The sequence below is a fragment of the Heterocephalus glaber genome, unplaced genomic scaffold (genome assembly GCF_053883595.1).
Source record: "Heterocephalus glaber isolate CG9 unplaced genomic scaffold, H.glaber_assembly_v1.0 deba00001773, whole genome shotgun sequence".
In the NCBI taxonomy this organism is placed as follows: domain Eukaryota; kingdom Metazoa; phylum Chordata; class Mammalia; order Rodentia; family Bathyergidae; genus Heterocephalus; species Heterocephalus glaber.
This window is the reverse complement of record NW_028258463.1, coordinates 215,925-234,035: the sequence shown is the minus strand read 5'-3', so window position 1 is coordinate 234,035 and position 18,111 is coordinate 215,925. Positions and strand designations below refer to the sequence as shown.

Sequence of the window (18,111 nt, the reverse complement as noted above, 5' to 3'; positions counted from 1 at the left end):
CATTTCTTCCTTCCTGGAGGACAGGAGCACAGGGAGCCCAGGCACAGCCAAGCAGGGTGCCAGGCTCTGGGGCCTGTGACTGCCCAAGACAGACTTCTGAGAGCAATATGGTTTCCTGAGGTTTCACCCCACGTATCGCCAGTGTGCAAGGACAAAGAGAAGGCGCGGGCAGGGGCAGGTTCGTGGTTAGTGACAGCTCTGCCTCTCTGAGACAAGAATAGTTCAACAGCCGACGTTTTATAAAAGGACATCCAAGGGCTTCCTGAAACATGCTAGGTGCTGGGTGGTGTGTGTGTAAGAGGGCGGGCAGCCCTGAAAGATCCTGACATGACACTCTGGCCACCTCACAGACCAATTCTGCCTACAATTGTACTGTCCAAAAAGGTAGTCACTAAGCACATGTGGCAATAAAAATTTTAATTGAAATTAAATAGGATTACAAATACAGTCCTTTGGTCACACTGCCACATTTCAAGGGCTCAACAGTCCCTGTGCTGGCCAGTGTGTATTTCAGACCATTTCCAGCCTGGCAGGGTGCTCCATCCCGCAGTGCTATTCTGGAACCTAGAGGAGAGCCCCCCTCCTTAGGGGAAGAAACCCTTAATTTACTGTCCCTGTGAGAGCTTTGTCACAATCACCAGGGGACCCCCAACTAAGGAGCCCCCGCCAGGGCAGGCAGAGCCAGGGTAAGCTCTGTACCTGCCCTTTCACCATGATACCCAAGAGCCAGCCTCATCCAAGATCAAAGCTCTGCCCTGCTTCCTGTGAAACTGGAGCCCCAAGCAGAGGGGAAGAGGAGTCCAGCCAGAGCCCAGGTTTCAGAAGAGGTGGGGAAAAGGGGTGTTCCTAGCATCCAGGGCTCCTCCACCGGCCCCTCTCCTGGGTACATCCATGTATGGCCCTGGCACTGCCTCTCTACTGGGCTACTCCATTGCAATGGAAGCAGCCAGAGAAAACCGGAGTTGCGGTGGGGGTAGGGACAAGGGCTCACTCAGGGCAATAGTGTTGTTTCACAGAACACATGGTCAGGCGAAGGACGTGACGGTGCAGAGTGCATGGGTCTTTGGCCCTGTGTCTTTGACTAACCCAGACAGACTGAGCTCCCCGACCTGTGCCACACAGGGCACCCAGTGATGTACGCCCATCACCCTGACTCAGCCAGTCCTCTTCAGAACTTCCCCACCACGTCAAAGCGGCAGCACTGTCTCTCATCAGCGTGTCTCAGCCTGGCCCTGAAAGCCAACCAAAACGACCTGTAAATCTGCACTTTTCCCCATAGGCAGCAGATGGGGGCCAGGAGGAGGCTGAGCAGATAACACCTAAAGTGTGGTATAGGGCCGCAGGGAGACCCTAAGAGGGCCAGGCCAGTGAGGCAGGCCAGTGAGCCTGGTTCTGCTCAGGGATCTTGGAGCAGGTTCGTTTTTAACTCTGGCCTTTTCTAATTCAATAAAATAGATATAGAAATCTGCATGAAACACATAAACTTAATGACTTATCATCAGGCAAACACCTCGTAACTACCCATGGCAAGACACAAGATTTGCTGGCCACCCTAAAACCCTCTCCACGTGCCACGAGCTAACTGTTGTGTCAATCACTTCCACACTTTTTTTTTCCTTTGGCAGTACTGGGAATTGAACCCAGGACCAATGCAACTAAATTACATCCCAACACCCCCATCCCCCTTTATAAATTTTGAGACAGGGTCACTGAATTATTCAAACTGAGCCCTAATTTGTGATCTTCCTGCCTCAGCCTCCTAGTTACAGCCCAGGCTGCTCGGCTGTACCCTATGAACTGGGGTCTGAAGTTCATAGAGCAAGTTTCCTCTTTTCTCTGAACCTTTGTTACCTTCCCTGCCCAACTCACGGGGCTCCTGTGACAATAAATAGAGATAATGAACCTGAAACCACATAGGGAAATGTTTATGACATTTTGTTATGCAAAGAACACAGGATGCAAATGGATATATAGAGTATGCTTTCAACCACCTAAAGAAAAATGACCTAGAAAAGAGACCAGAAGGAAATGTGCCCATACATGCATCGCCATCCTGAATTCTGCAAACCTTTCCCTTTCTTATGTTTTCCCACAATTAGAATATCACAGTGTGATCACGAGGGGCCAAGTCATTTTTAAGTCTTTTTCAAAAGTGTTCTTAAAGCATGGCACCAGATTGAATGTGTCACCAGCCTTGTCCATCCTCCCTTCACCGTCCCCCACCCCCAGCCCTGCTTCTGGGTTCTCTCGCCCTCCAAGAATCCGGCCAAGCCATGGTATCCACAGCCCGCTTCCCTTGAGCCTCCCCACTGATCTGGTCCCTCCCATCTCCCCTCTATGCAGGGTCATGTCCCAGCATCCCTCCCTCTGAGTCAGTGGTCATCCGGTCATCTGTCACCTGCAGGGCTTGTTCCACGAGGACTGCTGGGCTCTATCAGAATTCCTGACTCGCCATATCTAACAAGTTCTCAGGGGCTGCTGCCCATTGGTCCAGAGACTGGAGCGCACTCTGAGAACACTTGATTTGTACCTCTCCTCCATCTGCCTAAACAAGCCTCATTCATCCTTCAAGCTAGGGGGTCCTAGCTTAGGATCCCCTTTTCTAAGAAGCAACTGCTGAATGGATCTCTCTCCCCCTTCCTCCACTCCGACCCGGAAGGGTGTGCTGGTGGAGGGAGAGCACCTCAGTGGCGTTGATCATCTGCTACCTTATGGGATTGGGTCCCCTCCATCCTATCAGCCCTTAAGTGCAGAGATTGGGACAGACACGTCTTTAGTGACTCCACATTATCCAGAAGGCATTCCTCATCTCCGGGCTGAGGTGAGTCTATCTAGACCACAAGCTCCCCAGCGATACATGCAGGCTTCTAACTATTACACTCACTGGGCCCCTACTATGTAAAAGGACGCACAGGATAACAACCTCTTTGCAGGCTGGGGAAATAGCTCAGTGGTGGAACACTTCCCTAGCAAGTGCAAGACCCTGAGTTCAATCTCCAGCACCACACAAAAAATTAACTAATTAAAAAGGCATTTGAGGGCCAGGGATTTAGCTCAGTGGTTCCACCACCTCCTGTGCAATCGCAAGGACCCAAGTTCAATGCCTGGTATCAAAAAAAATAAAAATTAAAATGCATTTGAAAAAATATCCTTTTTCTTCACAGACACCAAGAATTACAGAGCACGAGTCATAGCAGAAGCCTATAAAAATGCTCCACGAGGCATCCTCTCAACTGCAGCCAGACAGTCCCCACCCTCAGCCTAGCCTGCAACGCACACACAACCGTGGCCCCAGATGCAGGTGTCGGGGCCCACCAACACCCCACACACACACACACACAGAGTTGCGGTCACACCCTCATGTAACCATGGCGAGGGTTTGGCCACCTGCTGTAGGCTCCATTGTTCCCCAGCTCGCACCATGGATGGCGCAGACATTGTTAAGAGAACAGATGTCCAGGCAAGCGGGGACAGCAACTGGGAACAATGGCTGTGGTTATGCAGAGCTGGACTCCACCAGAGTGGGGCAAGGAGACACTGCCTCCCTGTTCCCTGTCTAGGAACAGACTGCCCATTTCTGCCTATAGCTGGGGGTCTCAGGAAGATATTGTGAGCAGGCCAAAGAGACCCCAGGTTCTGGAAGGTAGATGTTGGTTTCACCTTGACCATGGACAACTTTCATTTGTATACTTCAGTTTCACTATCTACCAATATGTACTACTCAAAGAAAGGCATGGTGACACACACCTGTAGTCCCAGCATTCTGAGAAGCTGAGGTGGGAGGATTACAAGTTCAAACTGAGCCTGGGCAACTTAGAGAGACCCCATCTCAGAATAAAAAAAAAAAAAATAACCAAACAAGGGCTGGGGATGAAGCTCAGTGCAAAGGCCTTGGGTTTAATCCCCAGTACTCCTGCCCCCCCCCACAATGAAAGTAAAGTCAAAAACAGAGATGGTAAAGATTCCCTTTGGAGGAATGAAAGGAGAGATTAAAAAGAAAATAACAGCCAGGCATTGTGGTGTAGGCTTATAATCCATCACTTGGGAGGCTGAAGCAGGAGGGTCACAATTTCAGGGTCCAGCCAGGCTATATAGCAAGTTCAGTGCCAGCCTGGAATAGCAAGACTCCATGTCAAATACACACACACACATACACACACACACACACACACACACACACACACACACTGCCACTGTGTAAAAGAAAGTAACTACAAAGAGACTGGGCAGAGAGGCAGCATCCGCTCCTGCAAGGGGCAACCTGCAGGCCAGCTGAGAGGAAGCAGTGTCAAGACTGAAGCTCACCTTGTTTCCTCCCCATCCCCAGAGGTGTTTCCAGACAGGAAACGGCATCTTCCACATGCCAGTTAAGTCCTCTAGGAACCTGTCACTTTCTTCCAATCCCGCTACTCCTCCTTCTGACCACCACCTGCCCCGACATGGCCCTAAGTCCTCACCCCAGGAGCCTCACCCCAAGCAGCTGTGACTATTTCAGGACCAGGATTGCAGCTCTCCTCCTCCAGGCAGTCTTCCCACATGCACTGCTTGGCTCACTCCCTTGGCCTTGCCAATTAGACCCTCTCTCTCCTTGCACTGTCCACGTGGCAGCACGTGGCAGTCACTGACACCACAATTGTCATTACTGGTGGCCCTAAAAGGCAATGCCCACCTGGAAGGAGGGAAGTTTTTGGTTTCATTCAGTTCCTTGTCCCCAGCACCTAGCTTAACGCCTCCTACAGAGCAGGCAAGCAAGTATTTACGTTGATCCAAGGAAAGGATGGGGAGGAAATTTAAAATCAGGCAGATCCACCCTAGGCACACGTTTCAAAGCTCTGCAGAATTTCTAACAGAGATTTTTATTAGCGCATCTTGCCTGCCACTGGGAAGGCTAAGTCACAGTGGGTAAACATGCCACAGGTAACTGTGGCTCAAAGGGAGAAAGAAGAAAACTTAGAAGTTGCTGTCTCAAAAGTCCTTCTTTCCCCGGGACTTTGCGATCACAGTGGCCTCACAACTTCACCCTTTGGATGGAGAACAGATCCAAGTTGCTGTCCACAGGGGCAGGAGCAATATGTCTCCACTGAAGTCCACTCTCGATAATGTCACGGGGATAACTGTTGTATGTGGGGGGAACCTGGGAATCAGCATTCCTGACTGGGAGCCCCAGGAAGGTCAACTCAGAAACAGGGACAGGGGTGATGTCACACTGGGCCTTGGGAGAGAGGGCTTTTCTCTCCCACGCCTGAGGCTCCCAAGGGAGGGAGAAGGGCTCCAAGTGTCTTACCCTACAGGCTCAGGCTCCCCGGGCTGGTGCAGACCACCCCTCTTGGCCTCTCCAGCCCCAGGCACAGACCAGTGAGGACGACAGCCCTCAGAAGAGGCTGGAATGCAAAGCAGGTGCCCTGAGTAGCATAAAAGTAGGCAGGAAAGAAAATGTATTCAGCCTCAACCAGAGTAATTTAAAAATGTACCATATGCCAAACCCTTGGCAAGGTGCGGCCCCAGTCTTTATTTGATCTTCACACCAACCCAATGAGGCAGCTCCTATATTCCTTGTTGTACGAACAGGAAAGTCAGGCATTGTTCTGCTGGAGGGAGAGAAGCCCAGGAGGCAATCCTCAAACACTGGGTGTGTTTGGCCAAGGCTGGGGCAAGATTTAAGTATCTTCGAGTAAACTATTAAAGATGCTTGCTCTTTATTGGGTTTCTTTCTTAAAGACAGAACACAATAAAATGGGATTAGGCAGGAAAAACCTCTTGCTACAGGTAGGGGTGTTAGAGGCACATGGTACCCCTGTGTCTTCCCAGGATAGAGCCGTGAAAGGTGCAGCTGGACCAAGTGCCATGCTGCAGGCAGGAGACTGGACAACTTGACCTTTCCTGCCATGTAAGCAATGCCTCCCATGCTCACAGGTTCTTCAGGCTCCACCTGCAGTCACATGAGGGGCTTTTGGACAATGCAAAAATCAGAGGTCACACATACACCCTTTGCTCAATTTAACAAGCAGTTGGGCTGAGAGTTCAGATATTAAAAGTGAAATATTTTTTTAAATGAATGTAAGGTTTGGAGTTTGACAATTTCATCAATGAGGGTCATGTGATGGCATTAAAGTTAGCACAGTTAAGTTAGCGTCCCTGCTAAAAGCCACCTGCCTCGCCTGCTGGATAATGTAGTTTACCAAACCAGCAGTGCCAGAGATGAGTAGGCAGGCAAACAGCTCAGGCAGAAGACAGTGCCTATCTTGGGAAGCCCCTTCCTGTCCGCTCTCCTCTCCCTCCTGAAACTCGCAAGGACCTCAAGGACACAAAGCAGATCTGCGGCTGCCCCCAGCAGCTCAGGCCAACACTTGTGCTTTGGTCTGGAACAGAAGGTTCCCTAATAGGTTGTCATTAGCCTGGGAAGGCAGAATGCCCTGGGCCTCCGGGCAGGAGGAGGAGGCCGGTTTATATGAAAGATGTGAAGTCTATACAGAGGCATTCATTCTGCATGTTTCATTCCAACCAGCAACTCACTAGTCTGAATCCAACACAGAATTTCCTATTGATCCTAGGACAATCATACGACAAAAAGCAGCATTTCTCCAGATAGGATTTTTCTTAAGGTAAAGGGAATCTCATCACGAAAGCCCTGTCTTCTCTAGAGTTCTAAACCTCTCTAAACTCTCAGAAGAAGCCTGGAGAGGGCAAAGGCTTCACCCTCAGGGTTGCACCAAAGAAGCAGAGCTGGTGCTAGCTCGCTGACCCCTACCCAGCAACCCAGCCCAGATGGCCGGCAGCTGCCTCTGAGAAGGTAGTGGGCAAAGGGGCTGAGAGCGTTTATAAATTACTGCACACCCCACTCTGTCCTGATGGCCCCAGGCCACAGGGGGAAGACCACGCAGGGCAGGCCAGGTCAGGAGCCACGCTGTGGAGTCCTCGCTGGAAGACTGACCCCTGCCTCCCAGGCTGCCACAAGACCTCCGGTCATCCCTGCCTGTAATGCCCTCACCTCCCTCTTTGATCCCAAAGAGGGGAGGAGGTGGGGAGCAAAAAAGAAATTTCCACTCAGCATCCATCTGCCCAAAGCAAAGGCAACACAAAGGCCACACCTGTTTCCATGGAGATGCAATTGGCCAAGCAAAAGAACAAAACAGTGAGAAACACAAGCCTGTCACCACCTTCCGGGCCAGTGTGATCGATGTTGGCGGCCAGAGGCCCCGACAGGAAGACAGCGGAAGGATGAAAGGTAATCAGCAGATCTAGAAGCCTAACGGGAGTCCTTTCAGTGGGCAGAGAGGGAGTCGGTGACCTACCGCCCCCCCGCAAGGCCTACACACTCACCCTCGGGGGCCCAATCTTCAGAAAGATCCTGAACAAAAAAATCCTGAACTGAAATCCAAAGTGAGCGATTATTCATTTCACAAAAGGATTCTTTACTTGACAAAGGAATTCCAGGAGACAACATCCCAGGGTGGGTTGGAGAGGTAAGCCTGGTCTCCTTACTTACTTTTCTGAGGCAGTGGAGGAGGAGGAGGGACCCTGGGGATAACTGCCAGGCAGAAGACAGCTGTGTGGGGACAGGACCAGCTTCTAAGACATCCACTGAGAGCGCCACAAGGCAGTTTTGAAACAGGTGAACTGGGTGTCGGGAGGCCATTCAACAGCAAGGACACCGGGCCGGTAGAGCGGAGGAGGCTGGGCAGCAGGTGTGCAGTGAGGTGCCTCAGGTGGTGGGGGTCCCGGCAGGTGCAGGGAACCGAGAGGGAATGTGTGGGAACCAGTCCTCACCACCCCAGGGCCGCAAGAGGAGGGGCTTGGAATGTCAGAAGCTGTCCACAGTCTGTTCAGCAGATGGCTGGGGCTCAAGGGCAGTCACAAGAGAGCCCTTGGCTTGCTCTCGCCATTCATCAGGTGACATTACTAAGCGCCTCTGTGCACATGTTGTCATCCTGGGACAGGAACAAGGCCACACACCCACACACCCTGCCTTTGGAGAACACCACTCCACTGGGTCCTTCCTGGCTCTAATCCCCACAGGGAACAAAAACCAAGGGTAGCAGCGATCATATTTACTGAGCGTGATGCGGGGCCAGACAAGCACCCCAGGAAGGAGATCCTGTTCCTGTTCCTTCCTCATTAAGTGACGGAAAAACAGGCACCAAGAGGTAGGTAATATGTCCAAGTGGAGAACGAACTCAAGACCAGCTCTCTAACCCAGCCAAGGTGGTTTTTGCCTTGTGATGCCTCCTCCAGGAAGGCCAGCTGGCTTTCTTGCCAGGTATAAGAATTGCTCTGTGGCCTTGAAGTCATTCTGTCTTGGGCCTTAGTCTGCCTCTCTGCAACCAAGAGGCATCATTCTAGGCTGAGCCCCCAGACAGGACAGCTCCCGGGGAGTGACTGCCATCTACTCCTCCCTAAGACCGATCTTGGGGACCATCTGGATTCCTTGGTTTTCTCTTCCCAGCGGCCCTCATAATGGCTTCCCGAAGACAGCCCCACCGGGTCACCCCAATTAGTTGGCTCCCTGCCCAACTGGAGAATATCCCTGCTGGGATGACCCAGGAGGACTGAGAGAGCTTCCCTGAGACTCTGAGGAGGGGGCTGGCTTTATCTCACCTCTATCCTCTCCAGCCTCCTGCTTGTTTTAGAATTAAAATTAGGAAGCAAAGAAGCGGACACAAGGACACGTGTTCAACACAATTCACCAAATGAAAAATAGAGTCAGGCTGTTTCCAACTCAAAGTGTGACAAGGTGACTGGTCTTGCAAGGAGATCCAGTTTACCAATTAGGATATATGGCAGACATTTTCCTTCCCTGCCTGAGCTGAGCGTGCAGCTCTAAGGCTCTGACAAAAACATATGCAAAGCATACATAAGCATACAAAATCAAGTAGATGCCATGTAAGGCAAATGTCGATTTAAAAATGTGAGCCAAGCCAGATGCGGTAAAGCATGCCTGCAATTCCAGCACTCAGGAGCCTGAGGCTGGAGGATCTCAAATTCAAGGTCAGCCTGAGCTATACAGTGAGCCTCTGGCTCAAAAAACCAAAACCAAAACCAGAAAACACAAACAAAAACAAAAATGGTGAGTCAAGAGTGGTGGCACACATCTGTTCTCTCTCAGCTATTAAGGAGGCCAAGGCAGGAATATTGCGAGTTCAAATCCAGCCAGGGTCACTTAGCAGGACCCTCTCTCAGTGGTAGATTGGCCCTGGGTTCAATCCCCTGTACTGAAAAAAAAAGTGTGAAGGGACCCACAGGTTTTTCAAAATTCTTTCAACAAGTGTGGGTGTGAAAAAAGTTTGAAACCTGTTGCTTTATTTCCCTGGAAGGAACCCTCACTCCCTCTGTGGAAAACCCAGCAGGCCTCGGAGTAGTAAGTTCCGGGTGGAAGGCAGCTGCAGGTACAAAGCAAGCATGGACCTGGATCTCGGTACCAGTTTGCTTGTGCTGCTTCTTAGCTGTGTGTATCTGGCTAAGTCCCCCAAACTCCCTGAGCCTCAGTTTCCCCATAAGTATCTGGGTATATATACCATGCCAGGCATATTGAAAACCCTGATGAGGAGAATGAGGATGACATTAATGAATAATGGGAAGTGCAACAGCACAAACAGCCCCAAATAGCAGTCAATCAGCAAGCATTTTGTGTTTGGCTTGGACCATTATATGCTATTTGCCTCAGCATGATATTAGTAACTACTATTTTTAAATAGCTAATACTCATTGACAGCTCACTACATGCCAGGCACTGGACCAAGTGCCTCCTAGGCCCCAGCTCATTTTGTTTTCACAGTAACCCCACAAGTCAGGGGTTTCATTCTTATTCCTGATTCACAGGTACCAGCAGGTTAGGTAGGTACTTGCTTAGCTCATTTGGCTAGCAAGTAAGGGCCCAGTAAGTCTGGGTGTTTTGTTGGTGGCACTGGGAATTGAACCCAAGGGTGTTCTACTACTGAGCTACATCTCCAGCCCTTTTTTTTTTTTAATTTTGAGACAGGATCTCTCACTACGATGCCCAGGCTAACCTCTAACTTACAATCCTCCTGCCTTAGCCTTCCAAGTAGTTGGGATTACAGGTGTCCACCACTATGCCTGGCTTGGGTCTGTTTGATTCCACAGTTCAAGCTCTAAAAATCCTTCCTGCTCACAGTACAGCCTTCAACCAGCAGCAGCCTCTACATCAACTCATTTGCAGAGCAGGAACCCAGGACCTAGTCCAAACCTACACTGTCAGAATCTGCATTTTAGCAAAATCTATGAGGGATTCATATGCACGTCCAGATTTGAGAATTAGTGCCCTAAAGCATCAGTCTGACTGGGTTACCGTCCCGGTTTGCCTCGCTGAAGGTAACAGAATATTTGCATACATACACAGCTGGCAATTAAAGCAAGTGAGGTGGTTAGGGATTATAATAATCCAACAGTAACACATGCAAAATGCCTTTTTGGAAAAGGGCTAAGAGAACGTGCACCAAGCTGTCCTCAATGGTTTCCTCTGTGGGGGTATGGGATGAAGGGCGAGGAATCAAAGAGGGCTTTATACTATTTGACAGTTTTAATAAAAAGGAGCTAGCTCTGTATTGGTTATATAATTAAAAAGAAAAGCAGGGCCAGAGATTTAGCTCAGTGGTTTCTCTGCCTGCTGTGCAAGCGCAAGGACCCGAGCTCAATCCCCGGTACCAAAAAAAAAAGAAAAAGAAAAGCAGGTTTTTTGGTACCAGGGATCGAACTCGGGACCTTTCACTTGCGAGCCAGGTGGCGGCACCACTGAGCTAAATGCCCGCCCAAGAAAAGCAAGTTTTAAAAGACAAATACAAGCCAGGTGTGGTGGCTCATGCCTGCAGTCCCAGCACTCGGCAAGGCTGAGGCAAGAGGATCACAAGTTCAAACCCAACCTAGGCAATTTGGAGATTTGGTCAGACCCTGTCTCAAAATAAAAAATGTGGGCCGGGGATTTACCTCAGTGGTTTCACTGCCTGCTGTGTGAGCACAAGGACCTGAATTCGATCCCCGATACCAAAAAAATAAAAAAATAAAAAATAAAAAATAAAAGATAAGGAGGGGCTGGGATGTAACTCAGTGTGAAGGTCCTGGGTTCAACCCCCCAGTACTGCAAAATAATAATAATAATAATAATAATAATAATAATAACGCAAAATAAATAAAGCCACAAGTACAGGATTGGAGTGTTGCTCAGCAGTAGAGTGCTTGCCGAGCACGTGTGAGGCCCTGGGTTCTATCCCTAGCAACACACACAAGAACAGAGCACTGAAAACTGATTGTATCTTATAAGCTCCATCTGTCCCAGGCTGTTGACAGCTTCTTGCCTCGACCCCTAGAAAGCCAAGGTGGTCAGTGGGAAGTGTGACAAAAGAAGCACCATGCTCACAGCTGGAAGATCCAGATTTAAGTCCTGGCTGTGCCCCTAATTTGCTGTGGGACCTGTGTTTCCTCTGTTACTGGACAGGGGTAAGCCCTGGACCTTTCCAGCCCCTAAGGCAGGTGTGGGATCTTCCATGTAGTGAGATGCATAAATGGTCTTGAGAACTGCAAGTTGCTGTACAATCCAAGGGCCAACTGTTTCCTTGAAAAGAAGAGAGGGAAGAAAAGCAACGAGGCGTTTATCCATACTCATTCCATTCCCTAAACACAGATATTCCATGACTTTATAAGGAAGATATACAGAGTAACCTGGATTTAGAATCATGGGAGCCCTGGGCTGATTTTCAAATCCTTATTCGAACTTACAAGTTAGGTTTGGCTATGGTTCAAACCATGAAAAGAAAGGGCTATTTCTCAATGCCTGGCCCATTTTCTTTGCCTTCTCTCCTGGTCTCTCTGCAGACTGGAAGATCCTCAGGAGGTTTTATTTCTGGGCCTCTCCTGTTTGGGGACAGCTCTGTACTCTGTATGGCCTTCTGTGACTCCCGTCTGTGACCCCAGCGCTACCACCCAGCTGCCCTTAGAGCAAGGGACTGGGAGTCTACAGTTCAGCTAGTTTCTGGCCAATGGCTCGTTTCTCACCTTTTTATCTTAGAACTCAGATTTGCAGAACTGCAAAGAATAGTTACCTGTAGTTTGCCTGGTGGGGAGTGGAGTTTGGGTGCAGAGGGATAAAGAAATTTGCTCAAACCCATACAATTATCTTAAAATAAAGAGCTGAGTAGAGTTGTCTGTCCTCAAATTCCACACTTTCTGTATGGCTTTGGGAAATGGCTCCTTTCCTTAAAATTTCTCTGTCACTTGTTTATAACTTGCCTGTCACTGATCTCACCCCAAGAGATATAAATCTGAGGACTGAAAGCCACTGTATTTATCTTCAAACTGAACAATCTTCAAGCAGCATGGTCTGAAAATATCATTGCAACTGAGGAAAAAAATAATCTCTAGGCAGATTTTCTGCCGAGAATCAGACGTGTTTAAACGCTATTGAGCATCAGTTACAGTACTCACAGGAAAAGAAGCCCGGTGAAGCCAGACAAGGTAGTGCAGGCCCCGTAACCCCAGCACTCTGGGATGGCAAATTCAAGCCCAACCCGGGCAACTTGGCAATTTAGCCAGACCCTGTCACAAAATAAGAAATAAAAGAAGGGTTGAAGATGTAGCTCAATGCAAAGGCCCTGGGTTCAAGCTACAGCACAGTAAGTAAACAAACAGGAAGCTTAGAGGCCCACAGTTCCAGCCACTTCCCACAGGGCCTGAGAGGACTCAGTTCACCTCCCTGAGCTGCAGTTCTCTCCTAGGAAGACAGGGAGCATAACAGCAGCTGTCAGGTTTGGAATGCAGATGACAGACTGGATAAAGCTCTCCTTGAATAATTGGAGCTCAACAAATAGCAATTACTACTGTCAAGATCACCCTCATTTGAGACCACCCAGCCCAAAGACAGGCCTAAATCGGTTCTCCAGTCCAGCTGTACATTAGGGTCATCTGGGGAATTTTTTTCTCGTTTTGTCCCAATACCCAGATCTTATCCTTGGTGATTCTCATTCATTGTTCTGGCAGTCCGTCCTAGGGAACCAGTATATTTTTTTAAAAAGCTCTCCAGGTGATTCTCATGTGTGCCTGTGGCTGGAAACTATCGTCTGAATCAGCACTTCTCAACCCTTAGCCTGCATATGAATTTTCTAGGTGTCTTCCCAGAATGTAAGTCCTGCCTCATTAGGTCTGGTGTGAGGCCCAAGATTCTTTTGCATTTTTAACCAGTGCCCAGATGATGCCAATGCTGCTAGTCTACAACCTCGGGAAGAAAGGCACCCAAAAACTCGGGTCATGAGCAGATGGTTGGAAAGGCTGTAGGATTATTTCCTGCACAGCCTCAAAGGTCAGCTCTGTTCAGCCTGGCTAGAGTGCTCTGCATCCTGGAAGCAGACAGCCCTATGATATCAGATTGGGGCACAAAGACTCAGAACCAAAACCTGTACCCAGAATACTCTTTGGCTTCCTGTTGGTCACTAGCAAATTACTGCTGTCTCCACACCCTGCATTCTCAAGATCATGTGAGGGAGAAGTTAGAAAGGAAAGGAACCTTGCTACTTTCACTTGGAGAAGCAATGTGGAGGAGACGGAGGAGCTCGAGACCAAGGCCTGCCTTGGCAGGATGTCCCAGCCAGAAGGAGCTGGAACAAGAGTGACTCTGGGCAGCCAGACTCCTCTGATCAGCCAAGCAGGGCAGCTTCCTGCCTGGAGCTGGCTCAGTAAGGGCACAGTTGCAGGGTCTCTGGGGAAACATGTGCGGGGAGGCAGCTGGGTGCGCCTTTGAGGTCGGTGCATTTTGTGACCCTGAACATCAACAAATACAACACTGACTGGGCACAAACTATGTGCCAGGCAGTTTTACAGAAACACTTCCATTTGATCTTTGCATCAACTCTGCAAGAAGCCAGGCGTCACTATTTTCATTGTACACAGGAGGAAATGGAGGTTCAAGAGGTAACTGACAAGGAGACTGACACAGAACAATGCCAGGAATGGAATCCTAGCCCATCCAATCTTCCTACTTCCTTAGAGTGCTGCTCAAAACTCTTAAATCTCTCAGTGACTCAATTTGCCCTTTCTCGGGGGCAGAGGAAAAAAGGGAAAAGTATATACATCAATAGAACTGGTACTGGTCGTGGGTCTACAACAACAAGGGACAACACTTATTATAATTAGTATTAATCATTATGATTGTCAAGTGTAAGTAAGAGACGCTCAGAGAAAAGGAAGAGATCTATCTTATATGTGGGGTGGCTAGGAAGACTCTGGCCCCAGGCAGTTCCAGCAGCCCGGGGTCCCTGTGCAAGGTGAACAGCACCTGAGGACTCTGGGGAGAAGGCCCAGGCATCTTGGGGAAGAGCCGGAAACCCCAAGAGCTCAAGGAAGGAGATGGAAAGAGGTCAGCATGCTCCTGGCACCCAGACCACGACACCAGGCCCAAGCTTGGGAACAAGGCTCAGTTAACGTGTTGATGGCCCCCAGGGCCAACTTGAACCTGGGTCCCATCCCCAGCCCTGCATGAGCCCCAGGAAGCTCCTGAAACAGGACACTCAAGGGAGTGTCCCACTCTGAGTACACAGCTGAGGACTGCAGAGGGACAGGACAGCAAGGAACCTTTGTCCCATACAGGTCTGGAACTATCCCATAGCCTGGTTCTTCCTCCTATCACCTTGGCAAGATGGGGTTTGGCAGCGGTCCCACCCTGGATTAATATGACACCTGTAGAACCCAGAAAATGGCTCCTGACCTTCCTGCTTCTTGAAGTTCTGAGGTTTACAATAACGATGTGGGGGAGGGATGACAGCAAGCAATGGTACAGCCACTAGGATGAAATATTTTACAGCCATTTAAAATAATTTTAAAGCCACACCATTTCATTTTAAACACTCATATGTAGAGCCTGGCAAGGTGGTGCATGTGTATAATCCCAGCGCTTGGGAGGCTGAGGCAGGAGGATTGCCACAAGTTTGAGGCCAGCCTGGGCTACACAGTGAGTTCAAGGCCAACCTGAACTACACAACCAGACCCCCCCCAAAAAAAACACCAAAGTAAATAAATAAATAAGTGCTCACATGTAGGATTACATGACGAGGCAACATTTGAAGCATGTAATCAGATCACAATTTTTAAAATCTATATACATTTGAAAAACAGAACAGAGGGAAATACAACAAATGTTATCAGCAGCAGAATTTACATTATCAGAATGATCAATTTTTATTGGGAATGAAGCATTTTCCAGTTTTTCTGTAAGGAGGACATAAACTACCCAGAACACGGTATCCTGTCCCAAGTCTGTATGGGCTCAGGATGAAGTCCTGCTTCTTCGAACCAGAACCAGCAGACAGCCCCCAGCGATGAGCTGTCAAGAGCACAATGTAGTCCAGAGCTCCCGGGGCTCTTGTCGCCTATATACCGGCAAGCCCCGCGAAGCCTTCCCAAGGGGCTGAAATTCTCCAGGGAACAAAACAAAAGCCCATTTGTCTTTCGAGTGCTCCAAAGGAGTTTGGCAAAAAACATCAAAGTGAAACCCGCAATCAGGTGTTCTGCCCCGGGCAGGCAGAAGACAGCTGCCCTGCGGAGTCTGTTGTCCCTTAGAGACCTTCAGCAGGCAGGATTCCTGCCTGAGCTACCACCCCCAGCACAGAGACAGAAAGGAGACAAGCGTCACCATATGGGGTTCGGGAGCCCCCTGGGGACAGCCTGGGAGGAGAACGGCAGGTCCCTAAGCCATGTGCGTGTGTGAGGGAGCAAGGGGGTTAAAAGCAAGGCCACAGCTGTCTCCAAAGACGCTAATTACAGGGGCTGTGCCGCCCGCCCAGAGAGGCTTGGAGCTGGGGCTCTCCGCTGTCTGCAATCGCTGCCTGTGGCTGGCCCAGAGCAAGGGAGGTCTGCCTGGGGCTGAGGGCCCCGAGCTCCTCCAGCTTCCTGTCCTCGTCACAGGGTCAGGAGGCCTGTGTTGGGGACTGGAGCCCCTGGGACGTGGCGAGGGTTGGAGAACGTGTTTCTCGGGGGATTTTAAAGACTCACGCTTCTGGAAGAGCTCAATGCTTGAGTGGGGAAAAGGGACATCCCAGCCCCACGAAGCCAGGGAAGGGACAGGTTAAGTGGAGAGGAGAGAAAAGTAGTTTTTAGGGGTCCCTCAGAACCTCACCAAAGGTGCCCCTTCTGGGTGGCCTGTAGCAGTGGCATTCCTGTGCAGATGGTGGGGGTGAATGAAAAAGGCCACACTCACAAAGCCGAGGAGGCAGGCATGAGGAAAGAGCTCTGGCCGGAGAGGCAGTCACCAGGTCCCCCAATGCCTTCACTCTCCTGCCTGAAACAGTCACCAACGTGGCTACAGATTCACAAGAAATGTACGACATGGCACTTCCAAAAACTAGCAATTTCTGCCAGGTGTGGTGATGCACTCCTGTCATGCCAGCACTGAGGAGGCTGAGGCAGGAGGGTCCTAAGTTTGAGTTCCACCTGGGCAATTTAGCAAGACCCTTTCTCAAAAAATGAAAAAGGGATAGGGGTGTTACTCAGTGGTACAGCGCCCCTGGGTTTCCATCCCCAGTATCCTACACACACACACACACACACACACACACACACACACACATACACATGCACACATGCACACAAACCTAGGAATTTCTAAACAAATGAGGGTGTTGTTATGATTCATCCAGTGTCATTAGAAAGCGGGGCATTTTGTTTCCCCCTCAAAGGGACAATACACAAAGCAGAAGCAAACCAGACAAACACGTGTGTGATCTTTTCAAGGTGCTCGGGCATACGCTGTGAAAACGGGTGGGACACGGCTGCCTCGGGAAAAACAGGCTCGGAGGCTGCCACTGCGCCCGCCCTCCCAGGCCGGGGAAGGGAAGACTAAAGCTAAGAAAACAGGGAAAGATGTAAGGAGGTTAGAGCCCCACGTTCCTGGGAATGAGGCTGAGATGAAAGGGAGGCGCAGCTGGGGGAAACGGCCGTGAGAACAGACCGCCGATTGTTCCCGGGACAGCCGGCCGCGAAGCGCAGGGCTCTGGCACCGCCGCCTTGTGCTTAATGTAATTAAGGGCTCGGTGGGGGCCAATGTTTAGAATCCTTCACCTCCCGCCATTCTCACCGCACAGCCGAGAGCGTGGGGCTCCAAAGAGGGTGGCGAAGGGTTTCTGAGCAGCTCGGCTAAAAAGGGGCAGCAAGGGGCCGGCGGGGCTGGGCAGCAGGAGGCCAAACCCTCGTTCTGGGCCCCCCGGGAGGCACTTCCGCCTCCTCTGCACCGTCCCCAGGAGTTCCCCAAGCCTTGCCACTGCCTTGACCCCAGTTAACACTACCCCCTAATAGCTGGGGATGCAGAGAGCCTGAAAGCCCTGGGAGCGCAAGAGCCAGAGTTAATTAAGGAAGAAAAAATGTCTGCTCCTCCTCCTCCCCACACCCTCGGGCTGCGCTAGTGAGGCAGCAAAGGAGGCAGCGATCTCCAGGTCTGGGGCCAAGAGCAACACCAGCACTTGGGCTACTGCACAAGAGCAGCTGGGCCTCTCGCTCCAAACCTCCCTGACTTCCCCAAATTTCCCGGGTATGCCCGGGGGCTCCCCGACCCGTCCGAAAGAGCCTCACACCCACCTACGCCCAAACTGGCTGCTCTGTGCCAAAGGCAGCCCAAGCTCTTTGCTACCAAGGTAGGAGTCCTCCAAAGGGCAAGGGGACATTCTGGAGGCGACACAGCAGTAATTCATGCAGCGCAAGCATTTTACCCACATTAACTCGGCTACCCTCCCAGCTACCTTAGGTGGGAGGTACAATTCTTATCGGAACTTTATAGATGGGGAACCTGCGGCTTAGAGAGGAGAAATAACTACCCAAGATCAACAGGCCAGCAAGTAGAGGAAGGACACAATTCCCCCACACCCGATGCAAAGACCCTGCATGGAACGCTATTCTCCTCCGGGTACCGGGTTCTTAGCCAATGGTATGTGAGGGCTCTATGCAGCCCATGAGCCTCTGTGAAGTTAAATGCACAATTTAATGTGTTCGTGTGTGCATGCCCTTGTCAGGGTGAGGAGGGGTATCAAAATTCTCTTCAATTATCAAAGGGGTCTGGGGCCAGCAAAAGGTAAGAACCAATGACCAACAGGGTAACACTCCAATGCTTTGCTAAGTTGATTCCAG

General features: G+C 50.2%; 1 protein-coding gene across 9 annotated transcripts in view; it reads right to left on the bottom strand.

The window, feature by feature from the left end:
- Window positions 1–18,111, bottom strand: part of Cuedc1 (CUE domain containing 1) — an 80,021-nt gene that overhangs the window by 38,071 nt on the left and 23,839 nt on the right. Inside the window, exon 2 of one of the 9 annotated variants that reach the window (XM_087202494.1) lies at window positions 12,433–12,543. The exons of 7 other annotated variants lie outside the window; for them this stretch is intronic. The gene's annotated coding sequence lies outside the window, so the exon portion shown is untranslated. Of the gene's footprint in view, window positions 1–7,486; window positions 8,803–12,432; window positions 12,544–18,111 lie in introns of those variants that run through there. One more of the 9 variants, XM_021240030.2, reaches the window with a different exon arrangement.